At 38.3% G+C, this 27,060-nt stretch overlaps 1 protein-coding gene across 2 annotated transcripts in view; it reads left to right on the top strand.

The window, feature by feature from the left end:
• The first annotated feature begins 15,293 nt into the window (after positions 1-15,293).
• Positions 15,294-27,060, top strand: part of znf800b (zinc finger protein 800b) — a 30,181-nt gene continuing 18,414 nt past the window's right edge. The window contains exon 1 of one of the 2 annotated variants that reach the window (XM_032589773.1): positions 15,294-15,626. The gene's annotated coding sequence lies outside the window, so the exon portion shown is untranslated. Of the gene's footprint in view, positions 15,627-17,190; positions 17,302-27,060 lie in introns of those variants that run through there. The other variant, XM_032589774.1, reaches the window with a different exon arrangement.

Here is a 27,060-nt window from a genome sequence, read left to right as displayed (position 1 = left end):
GAATAGTCTTAAATCAAAAAGTGAATTTTTCCAAAATTATTCACTGTGAGAATCTGCTGTTCCACAAGAATCTCCATTTATTTTAATAATGTTTCCACGTTATTACCAGGATTATTTTTTTTAAATTTTTTTTATTATTTCCTTTATTTAACCAGGTAAACCCCATTGAGATCTAGATCTCACTTTCAAGAGGGATCTGGGCAGAAGTCTGCAATACACAGCAACCTTGTTACAAAATAAAATAAATGCCAATGAGTGTGATGGGTGTTTGTTAATGATGCTAAGTTTCAGGTATTGTTTATCATCATGCAAACTAAGCAGTACTACTTACTGTAGATTTCTAAGCATAGTCCGGTCCAACATTCACACAAACGCCACTTGTACACTTTAGATCCTTCACTAAGTTCTTACTCAGGAGCTTTTCACATATAAACTTTCCCAAAGTCCAATCCTTTACAAAGGTAATGCACCATTTCATCTATTGAGCTAAAAGGTACTCAATATATTTAATATTTTTTTGTGAAGCCTTATTTATTTTCATACCAACAAGCCCACCTACTACTTATTCCCCCTCCCAAAGTTGTAAAGTTTTTTGTTTTTTTTATCTTTCTTTATCTTCCGAGGCCCGTCGGTCTCGTCTCAGTGCGATTATGTGGGTTGTGATACGTCAAGTCAAAACTGGGTCAAAAATGCTCTCGCTTACTTCCGGCGAGGTACAGTTTTCTTTCTGCGGCAGCTGAGCGGGCCACTTCTCTGGAACTGCAGCGGTAGCCATTCCTGTTAGTCGCTTTCCTCTTTAAATATGCATCACATCCGCATCATCTGGTGGCAAATCTCAACAGCCAAAGAAAATACTGAAGCAGTGAGTTTTAAATGAGTTCTGTCGGATCTTTAGCGGCATCTTTTGTAAATGTGGAGAGAAAACTTATTTGGTAAAAGTTAGAATACTGAAATTGAGCAGTATGTCTTTTCTTTTTCAGTACACCGCCCACGCATGTGGACTCCCTGATAATAGAAAAGTAACTGAAAACCTTTGGTTGAACCCCACAGCAGCTTAGTGATCCTCTTAACCTGCGGTACAGACGACTCAACTTTGTGTTTAAGCACTAATAACGAACAAATTGTACATAATCGGTTGTGTCTGATTCATGTTTCTGTTCCCAAGTACTATAAAGTGCTTCCTGCCATGACACTTTTATCGATCGGTGTGTGAAAATTTGTTGCTGGCAGTTGTTGGCACCTCTCGTAAAAATGTGTGAAAAGCCATAAAATTTTTCTTGCAGTAGCGTAACCTGGCACTGAGAACACAGAGAGTCCCTTTGGAGAAGATATATGGGCCCCACAGCATGACAGATTCTCCATCATGCTTAACAATTAGTGTGAGGTAGTTTTTTTTTTTTGTTTTTTTTTTAATAAACACATATCCATCACTTTGTATTATGGAGATTTTGTTTCTGAAACGTTTTGCAGTTCCAGATTACCTCTTTCATTAGGACGAAATGGGCCCATTTCCTTTGGATGCTCTGTAAAATGGAGGAAAAAAACAAGAGAACTTGCCAGATTAAGTCAGGTAGATATCCACTTCTCGTCACAATTTGAAATATTTCTGCGAACTTCCTCCCCTAAAATACAGTAGGGGTTGTGTGGGCCTGTTTTTTTTTTTTGTTTTGTTTTGTTTTTGTTTTTGTTTTTTAATATCATAAAAGTGTAAATCAAATTCTGTTGGCTTCAACCAGTAACCTGAAACTGACCTTTTTTTTTTTTTTTTTAGGAGGATAGCAATTTAAAACTTATTGCCAAATCAACACAAATAGTTGTCATCAGAAAAGGGTTTTGCATTCACCTTAACTTGTGGTGCCAATAATTTTAGAGTGTGCTGAAACTGCTTGGGCCAGTTGAGTAAACCCATTCAGTCTTGTGCTTGTTTCTGTTTAGAAACTCATGGTTTCTTTAGGTGCAGTTCCAGTCTCCCATGCTTGCGAGAACAATGGCTAATTTGCATGTTAAGAGCTTATTTGTCGTAGCTAAATAGCCTTTTTTTCTTTTTGAAATCACAGAAATGGGAAGCTACCGTTTTCTCGCAGCTAAAATTGAGTAAAAAGCTTATACCCGGTGTAAAATTTTGTCAAATTCTCTTTTGCACTTTCTCAAATTGACTAACATTAAAAAAGATCTGAAAGTGTTTCTAGGATTTACAGCAAAAAAAATGATGTTTATCTTTTATCCGTCGCCCAAAATACCCCAAAAACCAGAACACTGTTGTATTCCGATCCACCTGTGGTGAATGTTGAATGTCCAGGGGGAAAAAATGCCTTGTAAGATTTTGTTGGTTTATGAAATCTTGGTGCAGGTTGTTTTTTTTTTTTTTGTTGTTTTTTTTGACAAACCAATGTAATAAATACTGTAAAAATGTCTTATATTCAAGCTTTTATTAAAAGATTGAAAGAGGGGGTGGTGGTATTTGTAAATTGAGTATGCAGCATTGAAATTCTATTGAGCTGCTGCTGAATGTTTTTTATTATTATTATTATTGCATAGCATGCTTGTCAATGCAATGATCTGTTGAATGTTTGAAAGTTTACAGTGAAAATATAAAACTGAAACTCTTCCTACTTCCTTTCAGGACTATTTCTGATGATGTGCTGATGTTTTCTTTTTAATATGAAATCTGAATTAAATTCCTAATATTCTTCTTGTACACATTCTAATAAGATGCTAGTGATCAAATTTGATAAATATATAGATAATACACCCTTGCTTGCTAAAAGGTATATTGGCAGCTACATTAGCAAGAACATTGGTTACAGAGGGGGAAAAAATAGCGAGCTAGTTCTCTTTTTTTGCTTCTGCCATGGTTTAATTAGTTAGCTAGCTAGAAGAACTAACTAACTAGTTCTTCTAGCTAAGAACTAGCTAGCTAACTAGCTAGCTAGAAAAGGGTTTTGCATTCACCTTAACTTGTGTTGCCAATAATTTTAGTGTGCTGAAAGTGCTTGGACCACTTTCAGCCATTTTCTTCTAGCTAGCTAGAAGAACTAGCTAGCTAACTACTTAAACTTGCGAGTTTAAGTAGTTAGCTAGCTAGCTCTCTCTTTTTTTTTGTTTCTGCCATGGTTTAAGTAGCTACCCAGCTAGAGGAACCACCTAGCTAGCTCTTTTTTTTTTTGTTTCTGCCATGGTTTAAGTAGCTATCTAGCTACTTAAACCATGTAGCTAGGTAGCTACATGGTTTACCTAGCTACATGGTAAGCTAGGTAAACCTAGCTAGCTAGAGAAGGTTTTTGCATTCACCTTAACTTGTGTTGCCAATAATTTTACAGTGTGCTGAAAGTGCTTGGACCACTTTCAGCCACTTTCTTCTAGCTAGCTAGAAGAACTAGCTAGCTAACTACTTAAACTTGCGAGTTTAAGTAGTTAGCTAGCTAGTTCTCTCTTGTTTTTTTTGTTTCTGTCATGGTTTAAGTAGCTACCCAGCTAGAGGAACCACCTAGCTAGCTCTCCTTTTTTGTTTCTGCCATGGTTTAAGTAGCTACCTAGCTAAGAGAGCTATCTAGCTTGCGCTTTTTTTTTTCTTTTTTTTTACATTTCTGACATGATACAATTTTATTTGCGACAGTTTTAAAAAGTCTTAAAATTGAATTGGTAAAACTTGCCGAAAACCTCATTTAGGGGTGGGTCTGATTAAACGTGGCTAAAACTTTTTACATCACGCACAAAATAAAATCCCAATAAATTACACGCACATTTTGGGTTTTAAAGTGAAACACTGCGGTAAGGGCTCACCAGGAGGTGAGCCTATCCATACCTAGGCTGTTAATCTTTGTTAGCTAATGCAATTGTTTAGTATGAAATGCAGCGCCTAGGGCTTCACCGTTGGTTCTGACCACATCCTCCTCCATTAACAGAAAAGCCGTCTTCTGAAGTTGGAAATAAGATCTCAGGGCCGCGACTCAGAAGCTTCCCCTACTCAGCAGGATGGCTTGCCAGGTCAAGGCCTACTTTAAAGGCAGATAGCACAAAAGCACTGCTGTTGTTTCTACCTGAATTCTTTTTTTTTTTGCTCTTTTCTCTCACTTGACTCTAATGGAGCCAGTCAAATCACTAATGGCCATAAGCAAAGTAAACCACAAGCAAATGTTGTGCATGTGCATAATTACTCCATCCTTTAAGCAAAGTTGTGAAGGTGCACGTTGCGATTTAGTCCGCTCTTTACCAAAATTTTTAAAGTACATCTCATGCTTTATTTCCCGCCCTTAAAATAATTAGCTTCTGTCCAAATAAACAACCAACTTGAATTTGTCATTTTACACTACTTTCCCAACGCATTAAAACAGGAACTCCCTGTTCTCACACTACACTACACTACTCAGCCAAATTGTTAATGAGCCTTCCAAAAGACATTACCAGAAAATAGCATGTTGTACTTCCTTGGCAAAACTTTAAAAAAAAACACACACACAACAAAAACTTTCAATACAGTTTGTGTTTATCATTTCTTTATTACAGCAATTCAGGATACAACTTCTGTATATCTCGCATATCTCATCACTCCAGTCAGGGTTTCTGCAGTCTAATCACATCTTTATATGCTTGGAAGATATTTCAAATTTCATTTAAACATTTCATTTACAGTACTTAGTACGTTTGTTAAAAAAAAAAACTATTTCAAACCATATCAGGTTGAGTTAGATTCTGTTTTAAATAGCAATAAATTCAAATGTTATGTTTAAACTGAAATATCCTTGTAAAGGTTTTTGTTTTTTTTAGATATTGTGCTGCCTCTTGTTGGTTTTCAGACAACATTATCAGCTTATTAAGATCCACAGTTTTTTGCTTATACCAGCAGAAATAATGTTTTAACACGTTTTCCCACTTCACTAGAGGTTTTCCTCTGGTGAGTTGGCTGATTTCTGCTGCAGTTTATTTGCCGTCTGATAAGAAAATTGCGCAACATCGTAACTGCTGACTAATAATAGAGCGTTTCTTCTGCTTTCTGTGCCCAAACAGTCGTTGTCCGTCAAGCAATGGATCCCAGTAAACGGTGTGCTGTTGTGTCTGAAAGCAAAACATTAGAAATAGCTCCATTTTAGTCACGGACGTTGTAAAGAAGGGCCGCCTCATGGATCAGACTTGTTTTTCCAGAACAACCAACAGCTACTTGATTACATGTAGATTGTGGAATTTAGAGGTAAAGTCGACACTCAAGCTTTTTACGCTCTTAAAGATTTTTCCCAAACTTTTTTTTTGTTTGTTTTTTCTTGTATGGCAGGGCACAAAAACAAAACGCGGGATCCAAAGCCTCCACCAGCTCCCATAGTGCATCCTGGCACTATGTGTTCCCCCAGGTAAGTAGCATCTGACTACCATAGCCCACGCCACCTTCATGCATTGCTCTTGTACTTCTTGTGTCCTTACCTGAACCTTGTACTTCAAAAAAAAATAGACAATTTTTACTCTGTTGACATTTAACTGTTTCAATCTCTTAGAATTAACTAACAAAATGTTGTACACAGCTTCAAGGTACACAGGTACATAAAATCTGTTTCCTTGTGCTGTTCTGTATTCTCTTCTAGACAAAAATCAAAAGGTCTAACCGTAAACGGCTTAAACCAATCATTTCTGTATTTAAAAGCTGGACAAAGCCTCCATGACTTGTTGATTCATCCATCTAATCAAGATTTGAGTTTAAGGTTTTTAGCCACTAGGTTTATGGATAAAATCTTAAACCAATGTACAGGTGCTGTGGGTTGCCATGTCTCGGGTGACAGAAGTTGGAACTGAGTCTAAAACGTCGATGCGACTTACAGGATGACAGCAGACCGCCGGTGGCAGCTCTTTATATAGTCGTTTACGCTTGAAGTTTGAAATGGCTGTGTAATTTGATTGTTTTGCGCGCACCGTTTTGTACAAATCAGCCTGACTCGAAACCAAACGTAGCATTTTCTATTCAAATTCAAAACGATTGTTTTATACTGAAGACAACTTGAACGCTGAGAGGGTTGAGACGGTTCGTACAACCGTTCCCCCACAATCCAGCTCTGGTTAAGAGTCTGTGCTTGAAGAAAACAGGCGATAGGCAGACTACCACGCACTCTGTTGGAGGTATATAATATGTAATCATAGTGGTGTGGATGTTTCTCCAACTGCTTGGCCAATCAGCTGAGACAGTCAAACCTTGTCATGGCAGATTTGGCATTGTGCAACAGTCGTTCCATTTTTGGTTTGTGGATTTATGAGCCAAAGGCCTTGAAGGTTCTCATACAACTTCACAAAACGTGAAAATGTGTAGAGCTATAAATCCCTTTATCAAGGCATTAAGCGAACTAATCTGAGAGGATTGCTCCAAGCCATTTTTTTTTTGTGTTGCTGGGTGTGGCCTTCAGTAAAACACAGGATCACTTGGATGATCATCGATGCACAAAAACTAGAGTTGTTCAAGTCAAGTTCTGATGTATGATTTTTGATTTTCAATCTTTTCTTAACAGCTTTTTTCTTTTCTTTCTACTTTCTAGTTTACATTAATATTCTGTTTCCACATATACGCAGTAAAAAACAGAAGAAGAAGAAAAGAACTAATAAATAAAAGTGGCTCATATTTCTTGAAGGAGCCTAGAAATTCATAAATACTGCAAAAAGTTTCCGGGTTATTGGGAACAGACAAACATATCTACAAGACAGATTACAGCTCCTCATTGTTTTGTATTTGTCTTACGGATGCCTAAAATATGAAAGTGTACAATCAAAAGACTTTCTTTTAAATCTGAAACAAAAGGATCCTACTTATTTTAGCATTGTAAAAAAGAAAGTTATTTACTGTTAGAAGTGTTGGGTTCATTGATACGTCTGTTTACTTTTTTATTTGATTTATTATTCATTTAGTTCAAACAAGTTTGAAAACAAACAAAAAAAAGCAATCAATATGACAGAGAAAAACGTGTGCATACATAACCAAGAACAAAAATCATTTCTTTACTACCACTTTTCCGTTTGAAAGGAGTAAGAAGAAGTGAGCACTTTCTATGAAGAACCTCAGTTATTTGTATAAGGAGCAGCGGAGACGTCACACTGTGTGTTGGAAATGCGTATTCTGTCTGAGTTTTTTTTTTATTTTTTTTTTATGATTTTAGCACAAACAACATGGTCGCCTCTGGTGACATTTTAAGCTGTTTAAGATGTCACTTAGCACATTATGTTAGCAATTAGCATATTAGTAATGTAAACATTGGGAACTGTAAACGGGAGAGCCTGTCACTTTGGCACACACGTGTGTGTTAGTGTTATAATCATTTTGTGCTTTAGGGAGATTTCACAAAAGAAAAACTGTTAGAGGTTGAAAATTATTTGAGACTGAGGCTTAACTTAGCTTTTTCGTGAGTGTTTTAGAGAAAAGTGTAGTCAAATTTTATTATTATTATTATTATTATTATTATTATTATTATCTGGTCGGGTGTGGCAGTAGTACGGCCCGCTGTTGCTGACCGGCGCTCGGGCATTGGTGGCCGGAGAGAGCAAATAAATGCCTCTCGGCTGCCGTGTATTTCCTGGAAGTCACTGGATCCAATTAGATTTGTTTCGAGAGCGACATCCAGCAGCAAGGCTCTTCCACCTGCAGCTCTCCTCTCTATAACCTTCCTCGCATTAATGGGGCCGAGATGTCACAAAGCAAAACGCACCATCTGACAACATTGACACCTTGTGGCCATTTGTTTCCAGCACGACCCCCGGCACAAAAAAAAAAAAAACCCTCATCATCAGCCACATATCAGATCAGACACGGTCGGGGGTTTTGTCGGTGGGGGAGAACTGTGATGCATAACAAACGAGCCCAAAAGTAAGGAAGTGCTCTTATTAAGTCGTCATTTATTCAGATACTCCTACTGGGATGAATAATTATAGCGCAGGCTGTCCTCTGCATGGTTAACTACAGCAGCCTTCATATAGTTTTCCAAAAACCTCTGAAAGAGGTTCAGATAAAACAAACAAAAGTTTTAACAATATAAGAATAAAATTTCATTTTGTGTAGCATATTTGATATGGTGATTATATATATATATAAAAAAGTGTTTTCCCCTTTTTTCTTGTGATTTTTATTGTTTTTAAATTTTCATCCCCGTTTAATGCCTCAGGTCATCTGGCAAATTTTTAAATCAAAGATAAACGGATTGAAGTGGTTTGTTTTCAAATGAAAATTTTATTTATTAAGGGAACAAAGTTATCAAAACCAAAAAGAAAAGTAATGGCCCCCTCAACCTAATAAATAACACCTTTGGCGGCAACAGCTGAGTTTGAAAAATTCAAACTCAGTCTTTTACATCTCTGTGGAGGAATTTTGACCCACTTGTGTTTGCAGGATTGGTGAATATATGACGTATGGCCTGTTTAAGGCTAAATCACAGCACTTTAGTGTATGCTTTGATTAGGCCACTCTAAAGCCTTTTTTCCTTTTTTTTTATCTTCATCTGGACTTGATCATGCATGTCCTGAAGCATCAAATGAGCTCTGGGTAATCACACCATTTTGTTTTGCTCTTTTACTATTCCAGACACAACGGGACCCACATCTTTCCAAAAAAACAAGTTTCAATTTTGTTTCGTGGTTACTCAGAATACATGTGAAGGTCTTGGACATCATCAAGAAGTTTTTCTATCCTTTTAATTTTTCCCTGAAGCACTTTTAAAAAATTTTTTTTTTTACATTTGGAACTCTTCCCGTCTCTTTGTCGTAGTTTAACAGTGAACTCTGACATTAACAGAAACGAGTGAGCCTTACAGGGAGTTGCCTGTTGTCCCGAGTTACTTCCTGACTCTTTTGATGAGTCATTGTTGCGCTCTTAGAGTAATCTAGGTTGGCCGTTGACTCCTGGCTCCATGTTTTCCTTAGTTGTTGATAATTTGTACACACTGTGTCTCACTTGAGTCCCAAAGCCTTTGCAGAGTCGCACATGTAAATTTCTTTGAGACCAAGCGTGTTGCGCAGAGAGATCTTTCAGCCAACGTTCACGTTTTCAGAGTTCGGCTATCAAGTGGCAATCTGATAGTAATCATGATTGGGTGCAGCCAGTAAAACTTATTTTCCAACCCTCGAAAATCTAAGTACAACCTGCACTGAAAGAATTTACTACAATCGTACCCGTTTTCTTTGTGTGTGTAGCATCTTGACATGATATGTGTGACATTAAATTGGCAACATGTACCGTATGTTTTACTTGAGTTAACAAGTCAGTACTACCTTTTCTCTCATGGAGGCATATTTGGGTTTGCATGATATGATGTTGGTTGCCATGGAAAACCTTAAAACCATTTTTGTCTTTAGATGTTTTTTTTCCTGTTGCATCTCACTGAGCGTTGTTGCACTTGCGTTTCTTACTGTTACTTACTGCCGCTCGGCTGCTTACATGAATAACGTCCGAGGTCGTTGAGAAAGCAGCTTATTAAGCTGGATGTTGATCATTTCTTTACCAATAAGCAAATTACTATCTGAAACTCCTCCATCAGAGGGCAGACGACAAGTTTAGCATTCCAGAAAACAGCCTTCTGGGTAGCACACAAGTTTGTTAAAGATATTGATTTTTGATACAGTAAATGTATCAAAAACAGTTATACAGCTGATATCATAGAGTTAAGGAATAAGAATTTATCCATCCTTACCAGTCACTCTCAGCCCATAACTGTAATCAAACTATTTGAACGACAACAATAAATGCACTAAATATATTGCTAAGAGGTGTAAACTCTGCATGTGATCTTGAAGATAAAATGTCTCAGTTCCATCGGCACTTCAGTGAATGCCGAGAAGTTTCTGAGCTTCCCCCCCCCCTTTATTGCAAACAGCATTCTTATGATAATGGAATAATGCTGCTCCTTAGTTAATTGTGTATAGGCGATAGTGGTGGGCACCTATTGTTGCGGGCTCACATGGAGCTAAAGGAAAAAGCTGGAGGGGATTATCTCCTTTATGGAACTTCTCAAATTCCTCCCCAACTCATAACTTATTCAGTGTGTTAAATGTTTGTTTTTATGTGATTTGCAGAACATGTTGACGGGTCTATCGGTTGGATCTATCCGTTTATTAAGAGATTAAGAGATTTTTATGTAAAAGTTGCCTCTCTTGCAGGCAAAACCAAACACGTTTATAAGTAGCTTAAGCGCTTCCAGAACAAAGCCAGAAAATGTACAGCCGGTTTATGACATAATGTTTGTTTAACGTGTCCAAAACAAAAATTTAAATAAGCTGCTAAAGAAAACAGGACACCAACTGGGCATTTGTTGGACGCTTGATGATTGAAATCAATCTTTAACATGCAGTTAAATTAATTCATGTTTGCTACGGCAAAATATTTTTTTCCCCCACTTACATATGCACAGACACCTTCAGCTTGTAGTCCTTTTTAAAAGATGACAGATAAAATTATAAAATTGAATAACTTTTGTCGCGTTCCCATTTTTTTTTTTTTTTTAGAAGGACCCTTCACTACACGTAGGCATGTTCAAAAGTGTCAAATCACTTCATTTGGATTGTAGAGAGGGGCAAAAAGCTCACTGATTGAATTCAAAAGTTTGACTAATTTTTGGTTAAATAAACAGTTTTGTCAACCAAAAGTTCAATATTGTGCTCCAGGTGAGATATTAATGATATTCTGAGTATGTTTCCTCACCACTGGAAGGAGTTACTTGGATCTGGGAAAGAGGCCACACCAATCCTTACCTGGTTCCAGTTGCAAATTGGAAACCAGCTGAATTTGTGTATTTTTCTAGTAAACAATAAGGCTATCTCACCAACTGTTGCATGATGCAAGTGATTAAAATGAACAAAAAGCAACTAACAGCTCACTCTACACTCAGCTGCTTAAATTATTTGATGAGGGTTTTTTATCAGCTCTGAAACATATTTTGTGACCTTTTTTTTTTTCTTCCATGACTAAAAGTTTCACAATGTGCCCAGACTTTGTCACTGGGAATAAAATGAAAAAATAGTGAATTATGTTGTGTGTTCCGTTTTCCTTTACAGTATAGCTTGTACCTCCAGTAAGCTTTTCTTGAAGGTGTGGCACACTCGGTTGTACATTCATAAACTTTGTGAATGGAGCTAAAATGGAAGCTGAAAGCAATGTGCATGCTAACATTGCTTTCTTTTTTTGAACCGGTACGTTTCTGTAGCAGTATTTTTTACTTTCCTTTTCATTGTTTGCAGATGATATACAGAAGTTGGAACTTGGATTTGTGAAAATGATCCTTAACCGTGGTCAACCTGTGAGTCAGTAAACTGAGTAAGTACATTTGCGCACGACCACGACCAGGCAAATTTTAAATTGTGAAACTGATTTATTTCTGTTGTTAGCATTTAAGCAACAGAAACGTATGTATTTATTAAGTAGGATAAATAATTAAATGTAAAACTGTAATTTGCAAAACGACCATTTGCAGGGAATGGATAAGCAGAAAATAAACTCAAAAAACAAGATGTGACGCAGAGGTCGATTTCTCTTAGCCTCTGTAAAAAAATGGCAAAATAGAGAAAATATTGTTCAAATATTTTTGTTTTGATTGAGGCAGATTTGTTTTGATTTCCAAAAGAGGGCAAATGACTCCATTCAGAGTAACAACTGAAAAGTTTTAAAGAACTGAAACTTTGCTTATCAAGCCTGAACGAGGAACCAAGATTTCAAGCTTCTTTGTTAAATCGAGAATTAACAATGGTTAGTCATAATTTTTGGAGAGCTGACTTAGACTTTACTAGTCACACCCATCCTTCGTTATAACCAGAATCAGAAATGACTCAAACTGAGCCTGTCTGACAATATGAAGTAGGCCAAAATATCTCAAAAAGTAATATATCATACACAAATCGAACTAAATTCAAGAACAGATTACATATATAATCCATTTCCTAACATTCTTGTATAATCTGTATAATCTGTGCATATAGCTTCCATATTTATATTTATATTTATACACAATATCTATATCTCTTTGCTATAACCCCTTATAGCAAAGAGTCTGTACACCTGTAAATAAATATTTATATCTCGTAGAGCACTTCTGGATAGATGCAAACTACATCTCGTTGCTTGTACTTGTGACAGTGCAATGACAATAAAGTTGAATTCTATTCTATTCTATTCTAAATACAAAATCAGAGTTATTCTGGTAAAAGGCTTACAAATCCATCTTTAAGGCTAGGAAACCATAGTCAGATTAATTGGCAAAGAAAACATGAAACAAGGTGAACCTTTCCAGGAATTGCCGGCCTAAAAAATTCTTTCAAGAGGACAACAGCAACTTATAAAACTTCTGAACAAAAGGAATACAAAGCCTGTCTCATATTTGGCAAAAAGAAAAAAAGAAAAGAGATCCTCATAATCCACTTTCAACTTCTCAGGATTTCTACTGAAATGTTTTCATAAAAGAAAAACTCCTGTTACCCATTAGCTACAGCATAACATCCACTACTGGTGGATAGCGGTTCAGTAATAATAAAGTTATTGTATAAGTCTTTGGCTTAATTCCAATTCAATTGAAATTCAAAAACGAAATCAAATTCGTTGACGCACTTTTCTTTAAACTGTACGCTGGAAACTCAACTTCAATCAAAACATGTACTGTCGCTTTAAATTCCAATTTTTCTATAAATATACTTGTTTCGGCTGCTACAGCTGCAGCTAATTATCTCAGCTACGATATTTCTCTTTCTCGTTAGCTGTGAGCTAGCTATGATTGACAATGGCTCCTTTATAGTTCACAGACTAAATAACTTGTTAATAAATGATCTGCTTTTATTTGGCATAATGTAAATTTCAGAGTTCCCTGTTGAAAAGCCTATGTTCTTATCACCATAGCAACGAGTGAAATCTTTATTGCGGTCCACAAATAAGGTAGGAATGTGTTGTGTTTACATAGTCCATTTTTTTCACAGTCGTGCTGCCTGTATTTGTAAAATGCAGGCAAGTAATATAATTTTATTTAAATAAAATGTAAATTGGAGTATTAAGACAAAAAAACAACAACAACCGAAACGAGCAAAAAAAGGTCATGCTAACCTAACTGAATTAACTGTAAATAGATCGTAGGAGCTAAGCTAACTAGCTTGGAGACATCAAATTATATTCAAGTTTAAAATCTCATATTTAATTAGGCAAAAATACAAAAAGCTGTATGATTTTTATATATATATGAAAAGCAATGTTATTATAAGAAGGGGGGCGGGATATATTTAGGTAGCACAACTTTGTTTATCAGTAGACTGACTTAGCTATAAATTATAGCAGAGCTAATACTAATGGGTTTGTTTGAGTTTTGATCATTTTTGCAAGCTCCAGAGCCAGGTTATTTTGACCAGGATGTTTAGTTTTGCTTACAGAACCATCATTTTGTGTTGGTATAGTAATTCATTGATATTTACTGTGCTTGCATCAAAATATTACGTGATACAATTATTTTTGAACTATTTAGCAGTGCTGTTTCAGTAGTGGGGCTTCACAGTGGGGCACTTGGTAGCACTGTTGCCTTTCAGCAAGAAGGTCCTGGATTTGAATCCCTGCCTGGGGATTTCTTTTTCTGCCTTGAATGTTCTCTCTGGGTACTCCGGCTTGCTCCCACAGTCCAAAAACATGACTCTTAGCTCAGCTGAATACTCTCAAATGACTCCTGCATATGAGTGAGGCATGCATGCATGGTTGGTTGTCCTTGTGTTTCCCTGTGATGGACCGGCGACCAATCCAGGGTGTACCCTGCCTCACACCCAATGGCCACTTGAGATAGGCTGTGTCCCCAACCCCCGTGTCCCTGCAAGGACAAGCAGGTAAAGACAATGGGTGCATTTCAGTACTTTTTAAGAGAAGTGAAGCACCCTTTTTGTTGCTGGGAAAGTTTCCCTACTCAGTATTTGCGTTTTTGAGAGCAAATGTGTGCAGTTATAGAACTGACAGCAGAATTACTGTGACTATTCTTTATAAACACTTTAATTCAAAACTTTTTTTCATAAAGTATTCCATTCCTACCTTTTGGGGATCTTATTAAGATATTATACAACAGTCAACAAGTGACCGAGCAGACACATGGGTGACTTACAAAAGACCAAAACCCATATAAGTGTGTTTTTTGTTTTATTTTATTTTGCGTGTGTCGTTTTCTATCCTTTTGTTGCTTTTGTATTTTGTGCAGTCTTTATATTATTGGGTTGGCTCTTGGTCTTCATAGTTAATTTTCTTATTCATTGCACCTTTTATCTTTCTGTTATGTTTGTGGTTTTAGTTGAACCTTTGTGCTCCGAAGCCGTCTATGACGGTACAAAAAGCAGTTTTGTGACCACACATGCAGCGATTTACTTCTGTCTGAATGAATCCAGAAACCATCAATACCACATGAACGTCTTTCCCCATTTGAAGAAGAAACTTTAAAGTGTTTTGTTGTGATTTTTTTTTTTTTTTTGTAGAACTACACAAGGTAGCACAACAAATTCTAGAAAGTGCAAGAAAAGTTATGCCAGGTTTTTCTTGGCATTTGTGGAGAATTTTAAATGACGGGTCCATTGAACTTATCTGTCCGTCACCCAAAAATGTAAAGAATATGAGCTAAACCGTCAGGCCGGGCGGGCAGAACATTAGTGAAGCCGGAGAAGCTGGCATTATCTAGAGCTCAGTTCTGTTGACAAGAAAACTATTACTTTTTCATGCAACAGAGCTTTGTGGAAAGAACTTATCAGTGCAAAACAAGACAAAACAAAAAGCAAAATAGACATGCTTCCAGTTTGCAAAAAATGCTGCTTGTTTTTTATTTTTTGGCATTATGCTGTGGGAAAGGGGGCTAAATACATTAACATACTAACCGCACTTTTCAGATTTTTGGCCACCATTAATCCTCTTCTTTCTACTTTACCAACAAACTACTTTTTGGAATTAAATGCATGAAAATTTGAAGTTTTAAAGTGGAAAAATGTGCTTGTTTTTGTTGGGTTTGTTTGTGATTTAGTCTTTTCGTGTTTGTTTAATATTTACATGCTGTTCTTTTGTCTGTTTTGAGCCCTTTCTGATATTTTTTGTAGTTTATAGACAATTCTTTTTGTCTTTATTTTCCCCCCCAGAAATATGATTATCTCTTGTTTTGTTTTTAAATTATAAATATACATCAGATAAAACTTCGTGATTTACTGATTTTTTTGTATTAAGCATTTTTATTTGATCGATTAACTTATCTAAGGGTGCAAAACCTCCTGTTTTACTTTGCTTTTGCGTCGTGGACTTTCGTGGAGAGGCGTGGGTCCTCAAAAGGTTGCGCGTTTTGGGCGACAAATCAGCCCCACCAATGTGGAGCGGTTTAAAAACAGGCGATTTCTTCAACTTTTTCCGAATTTAAACAGTTAAAATACTTCCTGTTTTCGAAGCGTCCGTCCGAAATAGCGGACATTTCCTGCTGAAATCGGATGCAGAGAGTGCACCTTTGCGCAGAGGCTGGTTTTATACCGAGTGGCTCCTCTGGGTGCACAAAGACAGCGGCTCGCAGAGGAACTTGTTCAGAGCGAACCGGGGACGCTGGGAGGCGAAATCCTCAACCTCCGGAGTCCGAATCGCAACAACCGCGCTGTTTACCTCCTGAAATCCTCTATTCTGCTTCCCACCTCAACAATACAAGGTAAGGAGTTGTTTTAGAAGCCTTTCAGTGGCAACGGAGCGCTGCGGAGCGGGTTAAATCCTCTTCGCTCTGGCTTCCCGAGCGTGGTTGTTTTTGCAGAAAATGGCGTCATCGCCCTCTTGTTTCTGCTTGGCCGCGGCGGGGAGAGGAGTAGTTTCAGCGACTTGTAGCGGCGCACACACGTAGCGCATACTTCCTTAAAGGCAAAAATCGCGTACTGCGACGTCTTTTGTTCAATAATAAGGCGTTGAATTGCGAAATACTTCGCGTTTTGGCTCAGCAGAAGGACGCGCAAAGATGGAAGGGTCACCGGTCCTGTGCGCCAGGCTGCTTCTTGGAAAAGGTGGCACGGAGCCGCTAAACGCAGCGTTTTACGATGGCTCGAGACCCATCCAAATGACCTCGAATGATTTAGCGTTTCCCCCACGACGTTGATAGAGATATTTATGGCAGCTCTGCGCCGTATCGTTGTGTATAATTTACTCGGGTTAGCTCGTTTTTACGCCGCACTCCCCTGCCATGCTGCAATCGTTCCGAGGGGCCTCTCTCTCACACGGCTTGAAAAGGTGCATTATACCCTTGGCTTTTCCCTCTGATCAAATGAAGCTGCTCCTTTGTTGCTGGAAATAGCGGCTACAATATAAGCGTGTAAAAGGAGATTTTCGAGAGGGGGGGAGGGAGGCGTCGGAGGGGGGGCGATGCAAATCGTGCCATGAGAAACGGCGACTTGCCCCTGCGCTCTGGTTTTGTAGCTGAACCAGACGAGGACGTGCTGAATGAGATGGAAATAAAAAAAAGTCCCCTGGATGAATCGCAGACTTTTTCTCTAAACTGCACGGGGAAGTCCAGGCGCTGCGCAATGATTGTGTTGCCGCTTTGCGCAGAGAAACGGTGGCAGCTGCTGTAACCGCCGCCGAGCGTTTCACCGCGATATTTTTTTTTGTCCTTGTTGGCCAGCCTTTTGTAAATAGTTGAGGACTCTAGGATAAAAGAGCACAATAGTATTCAAGCGGGCCCTTTATGGCCTGTGAATGTGGTCCTAAGTCCCCATTCCGACAGCTACGTGTATGCGTCCTCGCTCTGGCCACTACACATCCAGCACAGCGAGGCCACTGGCTCTCGCCTGTATCCGCTCTGCTTGGTTCCTCCTGTGCCACAGAAGTCGATGCCTGGTCGTGCGCTCAGAGCTGCAACGCAGGTCAGCACAAAAATCGAAGCAATCCACGGAACATCCTCGTCATAATCGCTCCGTGCCCGTATTTTTTATTAAGTTTTCAGAGTTATGCAACAGAATTGCCGCTTCACTAACCTGAAATCCATCACCGAGGGTGGATGTGTTCGTGTGAAATATCAGGGAGATCGGAAAGGACCTCGCCGCGATCGCGTTGAATTAAAAAAGATCTGTCATTTGCAAATCACCCAGTGCCATTTGCGTCACAGCCCGCGGCCTCGCACGCCCATGGGGGGCGATGGAGTTGCAAATGGAGACTGTGTGTGTGTGCTGACGCTGCCCCAGCTGAAAAGGGAACCAATAGACACAGACTCGGGCGGCAACGATCGCCAGCGCGCCGCCACTCTCGGGCAGTGCACCGACTTGGGATTCCGTATCAACGCGGAAGATCGCGCAGTTTTATTCTGGGTTTCGTTGGGCTTTCCATGGCTTTGGCCGCGATGCGTAAGTGGATCTTACACACACGGCTTAAACCTGCTACGGAGGCCAGCCGTTGAGGAGTAGCCTATACGTGTGTCCTGTTCTCTTCCCTCATGGTGATCGCTGCATGTGGCCTCTGAGAACTCGCTCTTTGCTGGATAACTGTCTTTCCACTGGATCGCGATGATATGGCCGTAAAACCTTTATTACCAGCGCAAAGATCGCTCGGATATTTTATGACTCGAGCGCTGGTTCGGTCACTTTTTCTCTGTTTTTGTTAGATTCGCGACGCGCCACAAGTTTTTGCTTTGGAAATGAACGGGGCGTATTTTATCCAGGAAGGTTGCATTTGTTGTCGATGCGCTCTTGGGCACTGCGCATGGTTTCATCCACCGGATCTTAAAAGGAGGCGGAAAATCACGAAATTCTCTAACGCAAGTTAATTAAATGTGAATAAACTTAAGTTACAATTTTCAGTAAGAATGTTTATAAATAGCTATAATACCTCCGAGCTTATTATGTGTGTGTATATGTGTGTGTGTGTTTTAAATTAGGTTTAACTTATGATTTGAAGAAAAACATTGCATCATGTGCTAAATTTAACTTTTCTTTCCCATTTTGTCACGTTACTGCCCTAATGTATTTTTATTAAATTTTCAACTGAAAGACCCACAAAGTAGCACTAATTATGCATGATTTTAAAAAATAAAATATGAAAAGTGTGAAATGCATCTGTAACCATACCCCGTTACCCTGATTCACTTAAGCAAGGTGCAGTGGAACCATCATCTCCTATAGTCTCAGCATTGTTAAGTAGAGTCCACCTGGCTGCAATTTAAATAATCTGTTTAAATACAGGTGTTCTGGTGATACTGGAGAACAAAAGGGATTGTGAATACCAAAACATCAAATAGCACAATGATAAAGTTGGGGGTAGTTTAAAGCAGGGTACGGGTCTAAAACAAAATCACAAGCTTATGGGAAAAGACTGCTACATCTGCAAACCTACCAAACTATCTAATCTGAAATGCCAGATAATTACAGCATTGATCATGGAATAATAAAAAGACACAGCAAGTGAGTGGAGTGACTTAGTCTGGTCAAAGAAGTGTGAAGTTGAACTTTTTGACCTACACTTTATTTAGCAGAAATCAAAGACTGGATGTTACCCCTATGGTGAAACATGGTGATGGTAATATCATGCTGTGGGGATATTTTTCTTCAGCAAGGCCAGGGAAGCTGTTATAAGCTGATCAGATGGATGGAGCACAATCCTAGAAGAAAAACTGTTGGGAGGGGGCAGAAAACTGGGTCTGAGGTGGAGTAACACCTTTTAGCATTACAGCAGCCGTAAACATTCAGAGCTACACTGAAATGTCTCATATCCATGTTTTGGAATGGTCCAGACCTAAATCAGTGGGAGAACTTTAGGATTACTGTTCACAAACACACACATCTGAGTAAGCTTGTGCTATTTTGCAAAGAGGAATGCCCAACAACTTTTGCCTTTGGATGTGCAAAACTGCTAGTCAGACGCTTACAGACTTGCCACAGCTATTGCAGAAAAACAGGGTTTTCCAAACTATTTACTCAGATAGGCTGAGAAAAGAGAGGTCACATTTTTCCAAATTTTAGTCATAAAAAATGTGAAAACCTCGTATATCCTTTCCTTCACAATTATGTGCCACTTTGTGCTGGTCTACCATATCAAACCCCCCAAATGTACATTGAAGATGTAATGTGATAAAAGTAAGATAAGTTCAAGGTCTGTTGATCAGATTTATGTAAAGACTGTTTCCTAGAACAAATACACAGATGAGTCATAACTTTAATCACTGTGGAGAGGATCTATGGTGAAATTTAAGAAGGATTCAGATACGTGTTGATGCGACTTAAGGGTCTAATACTTTATATACAGTGTTTTATATTTCCAGTAGGATTAGGACTTTTAATTTCTTTGTCATAAGATTAACTTGACGCAGCAGCAGCAGCAAGCACTTCCTGCTTTGTCTGAGTTCAAATCTCGCAGTTGTCAGTTTTTGTTTTGCAGCAGTCCACTTATGTCATTGTGTGATTCAGTCAGTTTAATGATGTATTACTGTGTTCAGTCAATGAGTCAGCCTGTCAGACCCATGAGCAAGTGTAGTCATTCAACAAATCTATTAACCTGTCAGCCCCATTACTAGTCTGCGAAGCAAACAGAAGCACATGTGGTGAGGGATCCACTCAGCCAGGCAACTAGAAAATTAGCATCTGGCTCTCAGTTAGTAGGTCAGCTAGTTGTTAAGCATGCACACTCACTAAACAGCCCGGTCGAACTGATATGTTGCTGTTTCAATGGTGAAGGGGAACTTTGTTTTGGGCACAGCTTAACCTCTCAACAAAGACCTGCCTCTTTTCCTTCCTAGCGATAGAAGGGCCTCTAACTTCTTTGAACTTCTTCTCAAGTCTGCTGTCACAACAGCGTTAGCTCAAGATGGAGTTGCTTTAGGTAATATGAATTATTACTTTCCTCCTTAGGTTTCAGAAAATACAGCGCCCATGTTTAAAATTTAGGTGTGATTTTCAGAGCTGTGAATCCACACCTGGCCTGAAAATGCCCATTATGCACATCCCATGGCTATATTTATTTAAATCTGTGTCTGTGCTCCCTTTACACACACTCTGCTGCTGCATCTCTATATGCTGCTCTAATATGCTGGGTCTGTGCATAATTTAAAGTAATACTGGACAATGAACTCCATTTGAAAAGTCTCACTATACATTTAAGTATAGATGTGCTGCTGTGTTTGGTTCCCACTGTTCTGTCTGTGTTCCTTGTCTTAATGTTAAAAAAAGAGCTGACTTTGGATTTTCTTTTGAGACTATCTCTTTCAGTGCGGTGACCTTTGAACAGACACAAATGGAAAGGTAAAGAAATTTAATGATAAAATGACAAATAATACTCTTAGTTTGAGTTGTTGTACACCTTTCAGGATGGACTTCAGACATTGATAATAAGGTGCTAGGTTCCTCCTGCTCCCGTACAATTAGTAAATGTTAGTTCATGGCATGGGGCTATAACCAATACATGTTTAGTCAGTGTTGTGTTAAATTTTTTTTAGCACCGATTAAATTTATTCTTCATTTCAACTGGTTGGTTTTGTCTAAAGTTTGTAGGTATATTCCAGATCCAGGCTTTGCATTACCTTAATGTTGGCCAACTTTATCCATTTACAAACAGTTTTGATTCATATTCGGTCTCCTGTTGTGAGTCAATGTGAGAGTTTCGAACTTAAAACATTGTACCAATTTTTAAGCATGGTGGTGGCTGCATTATGGTGAGGACCTGTTTTGGGTGCAGGTAATACCAATAACAGGCAGGGCAACTTAAGATTCCTAAGTTCCTGAAATCACAAGTTAAACAGCTGAAACTTTCTTACAATTTTGTTTTCCAGATTGTGACAATGATCCCAGACACATAAAATCTGCTTCTGGAAATGATCAAGACAAACATTAAGATTTTGGAATGGTCTCAATGCAATCTATGGACTATACTCTAAATTTATCCAAAGAAGACTCAACTGCTTAGTTGAGCAGTTCATGATCCATTTAAAGCTAAATGTATACCACAAAACAAGAAGTACTTTGTTTCAGAAAGTACTGAATCAGGGTACAATTTGCTTACGGACATTTAATTAAACCCCTTTTGGGTTTATTTACTGTATGAATAGCAGCCTGTATGTATAACTTTGCCCATGGGTAGATTAAAACAAATCCACAATAAATTCAAACAATTCAGTAAAGATGTTAAAAGCATATGCGTCTAAAATAAAAATTATGGCCATGATTCATACATGTAGCATCTGACCGGAACTGTGTTATTTACATTTTGCATCAACACTTTAACATCAGTGTGTTTCAGTTCAGGAAGTCACCTTTCACTTCAAACCAGCATGCAGAGGATGTGATCATGTGTGACGTGTTGCAACTTGGTGAGCACTTTGGGGACTGCTTGTGGATTGGACATGAGAATATATAGAATTTATTCAACGCACACACTGTAAAATCGACAGTGTAGAATGAGTTGTTTACATAACCTTGCTCAAAGTGCCTATATTTATATAAGCCATATTTGCACTTGTAGCGTACATTGGCACTGGTGATGTAAACCGGCCATCACATCACACGAACAATGCCCAAACTGCCGGATTCAGTGACTGAGTGCCGAGCGTTTGTAATATCAAGCAATGTGGATGTGTACCAGTTGGCTATGGCGCTGTCTGTACTGTCCTGTGGCCAGCTGGTATCAGTGGCATGTCTGCCAGCTGTCAGCATCATGTCACAGCGTATCTTCCTGTCAGGCTGCCTCTGCTCAGCCGCAGGAATTACATATCAGAGGACACTGATTGCTGCCACACATCTCTTGGCTGTAGAACCAAACAAACAGTTCATCTGTTATTGATAAACTGATATGCTGAGGTAAACATAAGCACATGGGGTGTGTGACTTATATTCCACATAGCAAAGAACTAGAGGTTTTCTTTTTACATTGGATAATTTCTTCCGTTGGCTGTCAACATACAACAGATGATTTGCCTTTTAGAATAACAGTTGCTTAAAACTGGTCAACACACCAATACATTATTTTCTGGCTGACGCAAACAAAACCCCAGGAGATGGAATCTGATATTAGGTGTATTTGTGAAATATTGGGCGCTGGTGGAGTAGATTGTTTTGTGGTATACATTTAGCTTTAAATGGATCATAACCGTGGGGTAATGCATACAATGAGATGACTGTAGGCACAGAGTCTTAATGTTGTTCTGCCTGGAGCTGGATACATTGTTGGTTGTTGTATGGGAAAGGTGAAGATAGTCATTTAACTTGCAGTACCTTGCAGAAAGTATTAACTCATTTTGTTGACCAGCTCGATATAGAGCATCATTGTAAACTGGAAGGAAAGTGATGCATGTTTTTCAAAACTTTTTAAAAACAATGTACAACAGACGTTTGTGTGTACTCAATAGAAATACATTTTGCTTCTCCTGCAACTTCAAGTCATTTATAGAATAGGGCATTTTTGCCATTTTTTTTTTAAATGCCTCAAGATCAATCAGATTGGATAGATAGTATCCATTAACATCAGATATCAAAACCTGCCACAGATTCACACTTGGATTCAGTAGGCTACATGAATATGCTTTTTAATAACATAAAAGTTTTTTCAGAGAGACAGTTAAGTGGTTATGTTATCGTTGACACTGAATTTTAAGTCATTTTCTCTCTGAGCAGTTAGCATTAGCCGCAGTGTTACATCTGTGTTTTTCTCAGATTATCCAGTATTTTGCTCCATCCGTCTTCCTATCAACTGTTGCTGCGGCTCAGCGGACTTAGTAACTGTCTTGCAATTGCAGATTTGTGGGTTCTATTCCAGATTCCTCTCCCTGGTCACATGGGCAATTCACTAACACATGAATGGATGTTAGCGTTTTGGGAGACACTCATAAGTACATGATGCTTTTATCATGACTAGAATAGCACAGTGTCCCGTCAATTAATTTATCATAATGTTGGAGTCAGTGTAACTGCCTAAGGAAAGCGTTCTCACAGAATGATGATGCCACCATGACTCACAGTGGTGTCTTCAGGGTACAATATTAGTTTTCCTCAAAACTACTTTAGCATACAGGTGAAAAGTGAAATTTTGGTCTAATTTGACCAGAGTAGCTCTTAACTTCATGTGTCCCCTACGGGTCACAGCAAAGACTACAAAGATGTTTTAGATTTTCTCTTGCTTTTATTCCATGAAGTTTAGATTAGTGGTTTCCACCAATAGTTGTTTCCTGACAAACAATTCTCCCACCTGAGGCGTTGTCCTAAGACTTACTTATTTTGACTTTTATAAAGCTCTTTTAAAACATTATATCTTTTCCTTCCACTTCACAGTAGTGCTAATTTGTGATAGGTTGTAACATGACCAAAGACGAAAAAAGAAAGGGGGGTGAATACCTTTGTGTGGCACTGTAGTAAAGAGGCTTGTGAGTCTAAGAAGTTCAATGATCTCAAGATTTCTTAGGTGTGATTTATCTGGCATTCCAGCCACGTCTCACTTAAAGTTTCATCTTTTTCTGCCACATTAGCCATTGTTCCAGTGCTTTACTGATCAGCAGTTGTTCATCAGTCTCTTCAGAGAAATCAGTGATGAAATGTCTCATTCAAACCTGCTGTTTTGTTCACCTAATCATCTACACTTTGATTTGTGTGCAAAAGAAATTTTTTTCCTTCAGTGATTGTGTGAACAGGTCCATTAAAGTTCATTGTAATCGAGATACCCTCCTCTGTTCCACTGGGAGGTCAGTCTTATTGATATGACATTTTTAAGTATTTCTAATTACATTTAAGAGAGCATCAAGGTAAAAACAAAGTATGGATGCAGAGTTTGGGTCAAAGAGCAAACTCTCGGCATTCCCAGTTCATAAGTTTTAGCCCAGGACACCTTCTCTTTTATTGCCTGAGTTATAACCAGACTCTCTACTTCATAACCATTTCTGTCTGTTGCCATGGAAATGGGAGAGTCCCTTGCGTTGTGTGTGTTAGTGTATTATTGGTGAGGGTCTGGCTAAATCCAATTGCTTCCAATCTTTGTAGTACATCTAAGCCCTTAAATAAGTCATTTCTGGCTGTGTTGTACGCTTTGAGATGGTTGACTCTGGAGGGTTTCATTTCCAGCAGCTTGTCAGATTTTTTAATGAAATACCTCTCAGCAAAGTAATTAGCTCCTGGTGGTCTTTGTTTGGCATTTGCAACCTTCTGGATACCGCTGTACATTTAAATCAGACTCAGGATCCCAAGATAAATCAGTTTGTTTATTACTGTTTGCTGATGCTGTGAATGCAGGTAGTACGGCAAGTTCTGAGTCACTTAAAAAACTCAGCTTTACTAAGATGTTCCCCAATGCACAGAGATTTTCATTGGGCTAAACTCACTCATCTGTAGGCATTTCCTAAAGCAACTTATTCTTGATGAAGAGTGAAGCAGTGTGTCACAGCATCCGTCAGGTGAACGCTAAAACCTTCAGTCTGTCATCAGGAGGCACAGAGCTATATTGACCCCAAAGTATTAACATGTATTAATACTTACTAAGCAACAATCAAGCTCGATAAATACATTAAAATCTATCTTTTGTTAAAATGTCCTCCCAATTTACTTAGTTTTTTTCTTCAAGCTTTTATTAAGTGGCAAAACTATTAACTGACATATAATGGTAGCCTGGTTTTCTGTTTTTTCCTGAATATCTGCCTGACATAAACACTCTTGGCCCTGTCATAAGGGCCACATGGCCACATTCCCAAGGGACATTCAGTAGACATGACCCAGCATAACATTTTCATATTCTGACTTTTTTTCCTTTAGGGAAGAAAAAGGCCAGTATTTTGAAATAGTGGCTCTTCAATAAGTGTGAGCTGTGAATTTCTGAATCGTGATTGTCCATGTTCCATTGTGACTGGAGATCATTTCAAAGAGCCAAAATTGTCTTTCTTCAACTGATCAACATGTGAAGCAAGATCAACTTTTAAACTGAGTGAGAATCAGTTTTATTGTACCAATAAAAAGTTGTTAGAAAGGTTGATAGAGGAGAATATGAGGGATAGATTGCTTATTTCAGAGATGATGGTGATGAACTTGGTGTATAAAAGGTGACTATTGTGGTGTGACTATAGATTTTGGGTAGCGTAGTTGTCTCGGATGAATGTGGCTTCAATGTAAAGTGCTTTGAGTGGTCATTATGACTCGAAAACTGGCATAGAAATTGGCAGAAAAGTGGCATCTTTTTCTGGCTAATGTGGCAGAAAAAGACGATGAGCTCGATCGCAGCAGTAAGATCCCAAAGGTTTTTAGTAACAACCGGAGGACCCAAATAAAAAAGGGTTGTCAGGCTCAAGGATCCAGAAGTTGAGGCAGAATAACTTCTGAAGGAAAGAATTATAAAGCTGTCTGCTCACTGAACTTTATTTACTTTATTTAGGTTATTAGCCTATCTACAATTTGATTTATCGATGTCAGTACATTACAAATGTTCTTTTTCCTCTTCAGAGTCAAGCTTGTTATTATTTTCACCCTTTATCGCCACCTAAACAGCATAGATATGTCTTATCTGTCACACTATTCATGCAGCCATGAGAGGTTTGTTTTCAATTAGTCCACTCAGTAAAAAGAAAGTACACCCTATGTGAAATCAAGCATTTTAAAGTATAAATGATGTTGCCTCTACTAGGTTTAAAAGTTATGTAAATATCACCTCAAGTGTACAAAAGCATAGAGATACACTGATTAGAACCTACCGATTCTGATTTTGACTGAATAATAGGAATTTTTAAGGTATCTTAAATTGAAATAAATTCATTTGAACAAATTATCCTTGTTTTGATGCATCAAAGCACATTATGCCTTTATCTTGTTCTCATTAAATTAAAGTATATGGAAGTACATGTTGTTGTTTGGTGTTAATTGACCATAGGCAAAGAAGTTGAGTTTTTTTTTTATTTTTATATTTGAGCTATTAAATGACAATAAAAGAAAATGGCCCAATAAGTCGGCTAATTTCTAAAGTTGCTCTTAATGTTTTGCGAGATTTCTTCTTTGTCCTTTAGAAAAAGTAATACCAACAAGGTAAATTCTTGTTTTGAACAGAGTTCAGTCGAACTAACGACTTGCTTCATCTGTAGCATCTTTAACATTTTCAAATAGGATTTGTTGTTTATATGCTTCTCTGCTGCCACTGTGTGGTTTTATAGACTTCAAAATTTATGATATATGACACCCACAAGCAGCAACCATCATTTGCTGTGTTTTTCTAACTGATACTCCATTTTACCTCCGACAGACTGACATTTTCTCGTCTGTTCTCCAGTTGTGGCTCCACTCCAGCTATTAAGTCAGAGCTCCATCATTTCAAGTAGCCTCTGCTGTTGAGTTATTGCCTCGTAGTAATCTTGTGTATCAACAGCACTGAATGCAAGGATTCAGAAGTTGCCTGCAGCCTGAACTCGGAAGAAAACAAATGTCCTCATTTTACCAAATCCTGAAAATCTAGTGTAAGAAAAAAAATCCACTTAAGCTACCAATTATGCAACTAAAGTACCCCTGCTCTGCATTATAGGTAGATTTAATTATTTGTAAACAAAAAAGCTGTTAAATTACAGTGGATCATAGCGCTGTGACAATACCATAATTCACACAGCTGTTACTGTGTAAAATATTAGATTTAATTTCCTGTTGCATACTTCACTGTGGGAAGAGCTTGACCTTTGCTTTTAAATGAACAGGCAGGTCTTGTTTGCTGTTGTATATTTTGCAGATCATCCACAGTTTTCTGTGTTTTGTTCTCTAGAAACCTCTGGACATTTGGTGTGCATGCTTGGTTTAATGTTTACTCATAAGCTCTTGCTGTCCATCACTCTGGGTCTGTTACTCTCTATATGATGAGACAAAAGAAAGTTTTGAACCGCTGAAACATTTTACGGGCATGTTTGTCTCCCTCTGCTGGATTTTGTGGGAGACTACAAATACCATGAGGGTCCTGAACTAGGTAGTCAAAGATGTGAAGCTGTTATTTAGTAATGTTCTTACTTTACACTCTGCCTTCAAGTTTCTTTAACTTTACCTTATAGTTTGAATGAATGTTTCTTTCACTTTTGTCATTTTTTAGCACAAATATATGTTTTGTTAAAGACATCTAAGTCAGTTTCAAAAATATATTTGTGCATTCGCGAACTGTCTGACTGCTGTCTGTAAAGCTGG

The sequence above is a fragment of the Xiphophorus hellerii genome, chromosome 17 (genome assembly GCF_003331165.1).
Source record: "Xiphophorus hellerii strain 12219 chromosome 17, Xiphophorus_hellerii-4.1, whole genome shotgun sequence".
Classification (NCBI taxonomy): domain Eukaryota; kingdom Metazoa; phylum Chordata; class Actinopteri; order Cyprinodontiformes; family Poeciliidae; genus Xiphophorus; species Xiphophorus hellerii.
This window is presented reverse-complemented; position numbering and strand designations above follow the sequence as displayed.